This window comes from Geotrypetes seraphini, chromosome 2, assembly GCF_902459505.1.
Source record: "Geotrypetes seraphini chromosome 2, aGeoSer1.1, whole genome shotgun sequence".
NCBI classification, from domain to species: domain Eukaryota; kingdom Metazoa; phylum Chordata; class Amphibia; order Gymnophiona; family Dermophiidae; genus Geotrypetes; species Geotrypetes seraphini.
The window spans coordinates 252529326-252541906 of record NC_047085.1 but is presented as its reverse complement, the minus strand read 5'-3'; the positions used below and the strand labels follow the sequence as shown (position 1 = coordinate 252541906).

Here is a 12581-nt window from a genome sequence, read left to right as displayed (position 1 = left end):
TAAATGCACCAAAGCCCATTCTATTCCTATGTGCTTCGGTGCACTTACCGCAGCAGCCTTGCTACTGCAGCATTGTAGTAGGGGCCCTTAGTCTACACTTTCAATGTGAAACAACAATTAAAAGTAATTAAGAATAAGAAACCAAAAGATTTTGATTGCATATAAGACTTCAAACCTCTTTATAATAGCAAACCCAAGTTCCATAAACTGTCAAAACAAGGCCCGTAATGTTAAATAGAATCTACCTGTATCCAATTATAGTAGCTGAGCTCATTTACTGTAAATGATGTTGGATAAAGAATTAAGTTGTACTGTTAAAGACATGGCTAATTATTTGCTGTTTTACACTATAAAAAGTTGTTTGTTTGGGGGTTTTTTTTTTTAACTTCATGGGATTATGTTTGTAAAAATCTATGTAATCAGAGAACTTTGTGCTCTTTTCATGGTTGGGTTATTTGCCCATACTAGACCTTTGTAGCTGTCAGAAACATGTTGGGTTTTGGATCTTTGGATAAACAATTTTAATTTTTTTATATTTGCAAGTTGTTGTTTCTACCATTATTTTAAACATTATTTGGTCCATTATACTGTCTTGTTTATTTTTTTTTTTTTAGTTCAATAGTTTTTATTGAATATTATAAGAAATTTACAGAAAGCAGTTCAAACACACAAAATCTGAATAAGACACAATGGTATAGAAAAAGTCCATATCTATAATCATTTACTTACAACCAGATTAATAAAAAGAATCTAGGGTATATGTAACTGCTAATAGAAGATATATGAAAGGCAGAAAAGCAGGGAGAGTGAAATAAGAGAGAGGGAAAGAAAGAGGGAGAAAAAGAAAAAGAGATAGATAGATAAACTGTCTTGTTTATTGACTACAAAATTCTTTGTTGTCTGGACTCTTATGGTGACTCATCTGATGTGAGGTAATCCTATAACTTACCCTATCTGTACCGCCCACCCTCCCTTTCCCAAGAACCATACCAAGGCATCATTAAATAGCACACTTATGGGGTACAATCTAATATAAAGCAGACCTAAGAATGTATCATTACATGCAGACCTATGATCCCCAATTAAACTCCTCTCTCCATTATCCCATTTCTTGAACAGTACTTTGCAGAAATAATTGTAACATCTGAAACATATATGTCTGTGCAATAGTGAAAGAAAATACCTAGTAAACCCCATAGGTTCCCAACCCCCTCCCCAAACTCCTCCCCTTGTAACTAAATGTCTACCTAGAGTCAGTGGAAATAAGCAGTGATTACATCAATAATAATAAAACCCTTAGCGCACATGCGTACTTGAAACTCTGTGTCTTTATGCCTCCGCATGCGCAGTACACCGCCGTGCTTTCTGAGAGCAAAGGGCAAGGGTGAAGGAAGGGAGAGACGGCCATGGTTGGAAGGTGGGCATGATCGTCTGGAAGGAGAACCGGTAAAGAACAGACCACCTCCATTTGGGAGTGACAGAGGAGGTCGGAACGGTCCAGGAGCAGAGGCAAAGGAGACCAACCCGGCGAGGGTGAAGTTGACAGAAACTGTCACAGTTTGAGTGAGAGAGCGCGCGCATGCAAAGGGGGGGGGGGGGAGAGAATCCATGTGAGAAGGAGCAGAGAGACAGAGGGGGCCGGAACAGGTGTTGTGACTGGGTTTACTTGCCCGGGAAGCCAAGGAGCCAGAGGTAAGGGTGGAAAGCTGCGATCGGACATCTTGCCTGCATCTCGGGGATGCATCTTATCTACCTTCGCAATTGCCCCAGCTGGAAAATGCAAAAAAGCCAAATCCTCCCTCCCAACCGACTGGAAAGGAAATTAAATCCTTGCAGAGCAGGGGAGACAGAAAGAAAGAAAGAAAGACAGACAGACAGCTGGCTTGGAGAGAGACAAAGAAAGAAAGAAAGACAGGCAGACAGAGGGCAGGGAGAGAGACAGAAAGACAGACAGGGAGGCAGGGAGAAAGACAGAAAGAAAGACAGACAGACAGGGCCAGGGAGTGAGACAGACACACAGAAAGATATGGGGCAGGGAGAGAGACAGAAAGAAAGAAAGACAGACACACAGCTGGCTAGGAGAGAGATAGAAAGAAAGACAGACAGTGGGCAGGGAGAGCAACACAGAAAGAAAGACAGTGGGCAGGGAGAGAGAAAGAAAGACAGACAGACACACAGCTTGCTAGGAGAGAGATAGAAAGAGACACACAGCGGGCAGAGAGAGCAATACAGAAAGAAAGACAGCGGGCAGGGAGAGACAGAAAGAAAGACAGACAGACACACAGCAGGCAGGGAGAGAGACAGAAAGAAAGGGGACATGGAGAGAGAAAGAAAGACAGAAAGAAAGAAACGCTAAAAGTCTACACATCTATTCTAGCACCCGTTAATGTAACTGGCTTAAACACTAGTTATGAGATAAATACCAGGGAGTTATAGTTGGAATCCATAAAATCACCCCCAATCTCTTTTCAGAATTCCCTCACTATTACACTTCCCTTAACCTTAGTCTTAAAGATGCAAAGAGTTTAAAACTGAACCTCGGGGCTTAGAGGAAAAGTTCCAAATTTGCCAAAATCTGTGTTGTTGTTTATATGTATGGGATGTAGTTCTAACTTCAAAACATATAAGCGAATGAAAGGCCGCCCTCAAATGCCAAAACGAAGGAGGTGAGTCAGCTAGCTAGGTTTGCAAGATACCCTTATGACCCACAATAATTGCACTACGAATCAACCCCCTACATCCTTTCTAAGTCCCCTCCCCCCCATTGGAGAAATAATGCAGCCTGGTAGGAGGGAGGAGTAATTGTATGTAGCAGAGCACTCAAATAATAAGCCTAGGTGAGGGGGCATAACCAAAACACATGCCCTAAGGTATTCCGTCCCTGCCTACATTTAATACAAATAGCAGTAATTTGGAGCTCACAGTGAGAGGCTTGAGCTTTTGAGGTAAATACTCGGGAGGCCACCCTAAAGGCACTGGAAGTGGTGGCTACTATGAGACCAAAAACCCTCTCGATCATTTCAGACCCAATAGGAAAGCCCAAGTCCTGCTCCCATCTGGCCACAATCTGTGTATAACTCCACCTTCACGATCCCGATCCCAAGACTGAGGGCACTCAATCCTCCACAGATGTAAATAAACCCCCTAACTGGCACCCCACTCCTACTACTAGGCCTTCTCTTTTAAAATATTATTTTATTTAAAAAATTTCTATACCATTTACAAAGAAACGGTTAACAACGGCGCTGACTCCTGGCAGCTGGTGACCTCCTCCATGGGCAAACATAGGAGACACCCCCCCCCCCTTTTTCAATCTCTTCATCTTCTCCTTCTTCTTACAAACAGGGCAGTTATACATCAACCCCTCAACTCACCCTGCAGAACAGATTCCAGATTCTTTAGGAAGGAACTGCTGATGAGGAACAGGAGCAGGAACAGGAGCAGGCCCAACACACAGCTCCATCTCCAGGGACAACTGACCGGCTCCCCCCAAAGAAGTGCAGAGTAATAGTCATCGGGGATTCCATGCTGAGGGGCACTGAGGGACCAATTTGCAGACCGGATATGCAATCTAGGGAGGTCTGCTGTCTGCCTGGAGCCAGGATACGAGATGTCACCGCCAGTCTGGATAGACTAGTCACGCCCCGAGACCACTTTCCTATGCTTCTTGTCCACATAGGAACCAACGACACTGCCAGGAACACACTGGAGACCATCACCAGAGACTTTGGAGCACTGGGTGAGAGGCTGAAGCGGACAGGAGCACAGGTGGTTTTCTCATCGATCCTCCCAGTTAGAGGCAAGGGAAGAGCCAGAGATGAATATATCCTGAGGACGAACGAGTGGCTACAGGGATGGTGCCGGGATATGAACTTCGGATTCCTAAACCATGGGGAAGTGCTACAAGGACTTCAGGGACCAGAAGGACTCCATCTGACCAGTAGGGGTAAGAACGTCTTCGGCCACCGACTAGCCCGCCTGCTTCACAGGGCTTTAAACTAGGTAAGTTGGGGGAGGGTACCCATTCACATATTAGTGCAGAAAGGAATTATCCTGATGAGGTGAGTCAAAACTCCGCTTCCATGTCCAAGGTAAGTACCCACATTGCAAACAGTTCTTTAGGAGTCACACCGACTCGGGTAGGATATGCCTCACAGGGACTTAGCAAACACAAGATATGGAGGGCCATGTATGTCAATGCACACAGTTTAGGTAACAAAATTCTAGAATTGGAGGCTGAAATAAGGAATGCCGACCTAGATGTGGTGGCAATATCTGAAACTTAGTTCACGGACTCACATGGGTGGGATATGGCTATACCGGGCTACAATCTACTTCGTCAGGACAGAGAGGGCAGGTTAGGAGGGGGGGTAGCTCTATACATTAAAGAGAACATCAAAACCACCAGGATCACAGATGTCAAGTACACCGGGGAGTCCCTCTGGGTAAACCTGGCAAGAGGCAGAGAAAAATGCCTGTATATAGGTGTGGTATACAGACCCCCAAGACAACTGGAAGACATGGACGCAGAATTAATTGAAGACATAGAGAATATCACTCTACGAGGAGAAGCTGTACTGCTAGGGGACTTCAATATGCCTGATGCAGACTGGAACTCATTTTCAGCGACAACCAGCGGTAGCAGGAGGCTCTTAACCTCCATAAAGGGAGCATGTCTCAAACAAATGGTAACGGAGCCCACTAGGGCCCAGGCGATCCTCGACCTGGTACTCACCAACGGGGAAAGCGTCTCAGAGGTCTCAGTAGGAGATACGCTAGCCTCCAGCGACCACAACATAGTATGGTTCAACCTTAGGAAAGGCTTCCCTAGATCAAACACGAAAACAAAGGTACTCAATTTCCGGGGCACAGACTTCGCACGAATGGGAGATTTCGTCCATCGGACGCTGCAGGACCAAGCGGAGACCGATGATGTAGAAGCTAAGTGGTTAACACTGAAATCAACCATACATGAAGCAACTAGCTGCTTCATAAAATCAGTAAATAAACGACAAAGAAACAATAAACCCCAATGGTTCACCGCGGAGATCTCGCACCTCATTAAGGAGAAGAAAAAAGCGTTTCTCTCCTACAAGCGCAAGGAGAAAAGAGAGGCAAAGGTAGAATATAGGACCAGGTCTACAGCGGTCAAAATGGCAGTTAGGGAGGCAAAACTTCGAGTGGAAGAAATTCTGGCAAAAAAACATTAAAAAGGGGGACAAATCCTTCTTCAGGTATATTAGTGACAGAAAAAGGAACACAGGCGGGATAGTACACCTTAGAAGACCGGACGGAAGTTACGTAGAAGCAGATTCCGATAAAGCCGAACTACTGAATGAATACTTCTGCTCAGTCTTCACCTGTGAGGCACTGGGACATGGTCCGCAGTTGAAGGCAACACAAAGCACAGAAGACCCGTTTCAGAACTTGCCAGTTCACACCAGGTGAAGTTTACAGTGAACTGGCAAGACTCAAGGTGAACAAAGCCATGGGACCAGACAATTTGCACCCAAGAGTGCTCAGAGAATTAAGTGATATCCTGGCGAAACCGTTGGCTGAGCTATTCAATCTCTCCCTAAGTAAGGGGAAAGTTCCCCTGGACTGGAAATTAGCTAATGTTGTTCCTCTGCATAAAAAGGGTTGCAGGGTAGAGGCTGCGAATTATAGACCGGTGAGTCTCACATCAATAGTGTGCAAACTCATGGAAACACTAATTAAAAGCAAATTGGACACGATCTTGAATGAAGGGAATCTTCGGGATCCCAGTCAGCATGGATTCACCAAGGGTAGGTCCTGCCAATCCAATCTCATCAGCTTCTTTGACTGGGTAACAAGAAAGTTGGACTTGGGAGAGTCTTTGGACGTCGTGTACCTGGACTTCAGTAAAGCTTTTGACAGTGTCCCACAGCGCAGGCTGCTAAGCAAGATGGAATCGATGGGGTTAGGAGAGACACTAACTGCATGGGTCAATGATTGGCTGAGTGGCAGACTTCAGAGGGTGGTGGTTAATGGTACCCTCTCTAAAACATCGGAGGTGACCAGTGGAGTGCCGCAGGGCTCGGTCCTGGGTCCACTCCTTTTCAACATATTCATAGGGGATCTGACTCAAGGGCTTCAAGGTAAAATAACACTATTCGCCGATGACGCCAAACTATGTAATATAGTAAGTGAATGCAGTTTACAGAATTATATGGCGCAGGACCTGCTTACATTGGAAAGTTGGTCCTCAACCTAGCAGCTAGGCTTCAATGCTAAGAAATGTAAGGTCATGCACCTTGGAAGCGGAAATCCATGCAGGACGTACTTCTTGAATGGAGAAACTTTAACTAGGACTTGAGCAGAACGAGATTTAGGAGTAATCATCAGTGCAGACATGAAAACTGCCAATCAAGTGGAGAAGGCTTCATCTAAGGCAAGGCAGATATTGGGTTGTATCAATAGAAGTTTCGTCAGCCGAAAGCCTGAAGTCATAATGCCGTTGTACAGGGCCATGGTGAGACCTCATCTGGAGTACTGTGTGCAATTCTGGAGGCCACATTACAGTAAAGATGTGCGCAGAATTGAATCGGTTCAGCGGACGGCCACCAGGATGATCTCAGGGCTCAAGGGTTTCTCGTATGAAGAGAGACTGAACAAATTGCAGCTCTACACTCTCGAGGAACGTAGGGAGAGGGGAGACATGATCGAAACATTTAAGTACCTCACAGGACGTGTTGAAGTGGAAGATGATATTTTCTTTCTCAAGGGACCCTCGGCCACAAGAGGGCACCCGCTCAAACTCAGGGGCGGAAAATTTCATGGCGACACCAGAAAGTATTTCTTCACAGAGAGAGTGGTTGATCATTGGAACAAGCTTCCAGTGCAGGTGATCGTGGCAGACAGCGTGCCAGACTTTAAGAATAAATGGGATACCCATGTGGGATCCCTACGAGGGTCAAGATAAGAAAATTGGGTCATTAGGGCATAGACAGGGGGTGAGTAAGCAGAGTGGGCAGACTTGATGGGCTGTAGCCCTTTTCTGCCGTCATCTTCTATGTTTCTATGTAATCTTAAAACATCATAAAATAGACATACAAAAATGTCTTAAAACTCATAGCTAAAAAATGCTAACAAAGCGTTGCATAAAAACAAACATTAAAAGAGATAAACTATATCGTGTCATGGATACAAATTAATATCATAACTGTGGATCTCAAACAATTCATCAAGTTTACCTAAGAAGAGAGTTTGACTAAAAGAAAGCATCAATAAACAGCTGGGTTTTAAGTAATTTTCTAAATATACCCCTCTCACAACAATTCCATATCTGTCCTACCAAAGAATTCCAAATCTTAACTCCTGCACAGCAGAGAGTCTTTTTGCTAGTATCAACCAACCTTGGGTTCACGGTCGTCTTCAGCAAGGCTAAGTTCTCAGAGCGCAAAGATCGTTTTGGAATATAACTAGATATGTCAACAATAAAATCTAAGATGGCGCCTGGCTTGGTTATGGGTCGAGGTGCCTCTCACCCTCTTGTTTGTTTTTTGTTATTTTTGCTTCCTTTTATTCAGTTATTTGTTATTCTGTTTGTTTTTATGTGGTCTGAATCGGAGGAAAGTCATCATTCCTTTTGGCGGGTCCTTCCTTGTTTGGCCATTAACGGAAAACCTTCCATCTGCCTGCCGCTGTGTTAGCATCCATTGGAGGGTTGAGTCTATCTCCGCTCAGGTGATGTGTCTGGTGCGAGGTGTTAGGGGGGGGGGTTCTCTCCTGCTGCTTTGATGAAAAGCATGGTATCGGGCCTTGCCTTTCATGCTGGGGTGGAGTTTTGCTTTGGCATCGGCCTGCTGGTCTGATCTGATGCCTGGGATTCTGATGCTGCGATGGAGGCCTATCGGTCTGGTCTGATGTTGATGGATCTAGAGCTGAAATGGTGCTGATGCCAGCAGAGGGTCCGCAATTTCTCTTTGGACCCTTGTTTTGGATTGCAACCAATGGCCATTGTATGTAGCCCTGCCTGGTGGAGCTGCCTATGATAATGATTTGTCAGCCTTGCACAGAATGAGATGGATGTGGTGCACTATTGGACTGAACTGACATTTTTTTTTTATTTTTATAGATTGAAATGTATTTTTATTTTATCTTTTATTTGACTATTTGACTATTTTAATATGTCTACTTTTTGCCATTCTGTTTTATTTCTTCCATTTTATATTCTATACTCTCTATATTATAAATTTCATATTCTTTCTTCCTCAGGCACTGTAGTTTAGATTGTGAGCTCATTTGGGACAGAGAGGGGAGTTTAATGTGCCTTAATACAATATATATAACAGCGGGATCCAAAATGGCGACTAGGATGGATGTGTAGTGTTGAGCTCCGCGCTACTGCCATCTGAATCTTAATTTTGCGGCAGTTTTTCAGCAGTTTGTTAAACCGCTTGCTATTTTTATCTTCAGTGGCGTGCTGTTCTTGCTGCACAGCCCAGATTTCCATAGCGATGGGCAAAAGGAAGGGAGCAATGCGACCAGGACCTCCAGCGGTTACAAGATCCAAGCCGATGATCCAGACGACGTTGAACGCCGGATCGATGCGCCAGCCAACGAAGACGCCCCAGACTTCGGGAGGAAAGCCGAGTGAATCGGCAGACCTTAGTGAGGATTGGGCTTCTTTGAGCCTGATGCAGAGACAGGCTCCTTCCCAGCCTAGGAGCAGGAATTCTACACCGGAGGAGGTGGACCAGCTATTCCAGGAGAATGTGCCTCGGAGAAAAGGAGGGAGCAGAGGAGAAGGGAAGACAAGCTCCCACCGTATTAGGACCAGTGACGCCCGAAATGGTTAAGATCTTACCTGCTTCATTTGAATAGTTTGGGGAGATTATTAAGCCTGATAAAGTCAGTATGGATGACCTGTGGAAGGCCATAGCTACTATGGACTCCAACCTTAGAAAAGCTGCACTATAATGCATTCTGACTGTGCTACTATTAGCGTCTAGGTTAATGCACAAGGAGTAATTCTAAGGGAACAATCTGTAACTATTAAAAAACATGAGGAGCAAATTTCCCCAATAAAATCATTGCAAACTGAGATTATTTAAGAAAGTTAGAGTATATGGAGAACAAACAGAGAAGAAATAATCTGAGATTATTAAATTTTCCCCAAATCTCTGGTGATTTCTCCTTTGGAAATGGCGAGGAAATACCTGAAGGAGATCTTGTTAATTCTGGAAGAAGGTTTACCACCAATAACAAGAGTCCAGAGTATTTCCACGGGAATGCAGAGACAAACAGATTCCACTCCAATAGGAGAACCGGAGATACAAGAGAATAAATTAGACCTGACAAACTTTCTGGAAAGCTACTTGGACGTAATAACAGAGAGAATTACCCTTATAGTGACATTTGCCCTGGAGTTTGATACGGATTTTGTCTTTCGTTCTTATTTTCGACACATGAAGGACATTTTCCTTGGTTCAAGGGTAAGAATTTTTCCTGACATATCTAAAGAGACACAGAAGAAAAGAAAATATTTCCTTTACCACCCAAGGGTAATTGCTTTGGGAGCATCATTTATTTTGAAGTTTCCTGTTAAATGCTTGTTTCATGTCAAGGGAAAATTTTTTATTTTTCGAACCAAAGCAATTGCTAAAATTTATAGTAGTTAGAGAAGGGGGAGGGTGACTATTGGTTCAATGGCCATGCCCGCAGTATAACGAACTGGCTGTCTGGGGGAAAGATCATGCCTTCTAATCTGTCCAATTGAGATTTATAATTTTCCTTATTTATTTTTTGTATAGTTTTCCTTGTTCTTAGATCTTATTTGTGGACTAAATAGTTAGATTTTTCTTATTTCCTTTAATATTTTTCAACGTGGAATAGTCATTGTGACTTAGGGTGTTAATTTTCTAATCCTGTTGCAAGTTTATTTTTTGCTTGTTTGTTATATTTAAAGTTTCAATATCGATAAAGTAAAAAAATAAAATACAATATATATAAATTGATTGATTGCTATAATCTTATTATCATTTGTGTCCTTATGTAACCCATGAAGAACTATGGATTCAACGGGCTATAAATCTTTAAATAAATAAAACTGGAGGTAAGCATAATAGTCATTACGCTGCACTGCAGGATTTTCCAGGAGAGCTTCAGATGGCACTATGCTCCTATCCTCATCCACAAATGAAAACACATGTGCAAAGTTCAACTCAGCCCATCTCAGAAGTATTCTTATCTAAATCTGGGAGAAAAAAACCGCAGTTACTTACCGTAACAGGTGTTATCCAGGGACAGCAGGCAGATATTCTTACATATGGGTGACGTCATCCACGGAGCCCCGATGTGGACAGCCTCGCAAGCAGACTTGCTTGAAGAACTTTAGAAAGCTCGCAACCGCTGCACCGCACATGGGTGAATGCCTTTCTGCCCAACTTAGGGCACGTGTCTCCTCAGTGTTTCCTCAGTTCAGATAGCTAGCGAAGAAGCCAACCAGGGGAGGTGGGTGGGTTGTGAGAATATCTGCCTGCTGTCCCTGGATAACACCTGTTATGGTAAGAAACTGTGCTTTATACCAGGACAAGCAGGCAGCATATTCTCACATATGGGTGACCTCCAAGCTAACCAGAATGGGATGGTGAGATGTTGGCAATTCAGGAGAATAAATTTGCAATACTGCCTGGCCAAAATGGCCATCCTGTCTGGAAAAAGAATCCAGACAATGATGAGAGGTGAAGGTATAAACCGAGGACCAAGTGGCATCCTTGCAGATTTCCTCGATAGGAGTAGATCTAAGGAAAGCAACAGATGCCGCCATGGCTCTGACTTTATGGGCTGTGACTCGACCCTATAGATGCAGTCCAGCCTGAGCATAGCAGAAAGAGATGCAAGCAGCCAACCAGTTGGAGATGGTGCACTTGGAAACTGGACGTCCCAATTTGTTTGGATCAGAGGACACAAAGAGTTGAGGAGCAGATCTGTGTGGCTTAGTCCTTTGTAAGTAGAACACCAAAGCACGCTTACAGTCCAGAGTATGAAGAGCTGTTTCTCCAGGATGAGAATGAGGCTTTGGAAAAAAAACACTGGAAGTACAATAGATTGATTGAGATGAAATTCTGAAACCACCTTAGGTAAGAATTTCGGATGAGTACGGAGGACCACCTTGTCATGATGGAATTCTGTGAAAGGTGGGTCTGCTACTAAAGCTTGTAGCTCACTGACTTTGCGAGCAGATGAGAGCAATGAGGAAAACCACTTTCCAAGTGAGATATTTGAGATGAGCCGAAGCCACTGGTTCAAATGGAGGCTTCATCAGTTGAGCAAGAACAACATTGAGATCCCAAACCACTGGAGGCGGTTTGAGAGGTGGCTTGACACTGAAAAGTCCTTTCATAAATCTGGAAACCACAGGATGAGCTGAGAGGGGTTTCCCTTCAATAGGCTAATGGAATGCAGCAATTGCACTAAGATGGACTCAAATGGATGTTGATTTGAAACCTGATTGTGATAAATGGAAGAGGTAATCTAAAACTTAAGACATGGAGGAAGATTGAGGCTCCTTGTGATTTATCAGCCGCTTTGACACCATCGATCACATCTTACTTCTAAATAGGCTAAAATCCATTGGTGTCTGCGACCAAGTTTTACAATGGTTTACTTCCTTTTTGTCAGATCGTAAATATATTGTAAACTTTAATAATACTACTTCCAAATCTTTCTCTCTAAATTACGGCATCCCTCAGGGTTCCATATTATCCCCATTACTGTTTAATATTTTTCTATCGCCCCTTCTGAGCCTATGTCAATCCATAGGTTTCACAATTTACACATATGCGGACGATATTCAATTGTCTCATCCTATAAATCCAGAAAAATTAGAAGACATACATCAGATTAATCAGAAATTAGAAACAATCAAAAATTGGTTGAATTCCAATAGATTATCATTAAACATTAATAAAACAAAAGCCATGCTCTTTTCACACAAACAAGGAATACAGTTGTGCTCTACTTTCAACATCAATAACACTCCTATTAACATTGTTTCATCATTAAAATTATTAGGAGTCATTATTGATGAAAATCTCTCTTATCACGAGCACATAGGTAGCATAGTCAAATCCTGTTTTTATCGCATACGTCAAATCCGTTCCATCTCTAAGTTCTTGGAACCAAAATCCCTTAATATACTTATACATTCACTTATCATCTCTAAGCTAGACTATTGTAACTCATTACTACTAAACATTATCCAAAAAGAAAAGAAATGGCTACAGATTATTCAAAATCTTGCCGTTAAATTAATTCACAACGGGAAAAAATATGACCTTTCTGGTTGCCTCACATAGGCTTCCCATCAATCATTGCATCATCTTCAAAATTTTACTTTTGGTATTTAAAACTTTATCCACAAACGAACCGCAATTCATAAACAGGGTACTCATTCCATACAACTCTTCTCGCTCCCTTCGCTCATCAAGCCAAGGTCTTTTGGTAGTCCCTTCTTTGAAAGTGATCGGCACAAGACGATACGATATATTTTCAGTAGTAGCCCCTCAAACCTGGAATTCTCTCCCCCAATATATTAGAGACGAAAAAGATATTAG

The 12581-nt window shown here is 43.1% G+C and overlaps 1 protein-coding gene across 5 annotated transcripts in view; it reads right to left on the bottom strand.

The window, feature by feature from the left end:
* LOC117353437 overlaps positions 1-12581 on the bottom strand; it is a 117877-nt gene that overhangs the window by 56258 nt on the left and 49038 nt on the right. The gene's annotated exons all lie outside the window — the stretch shown is intronic.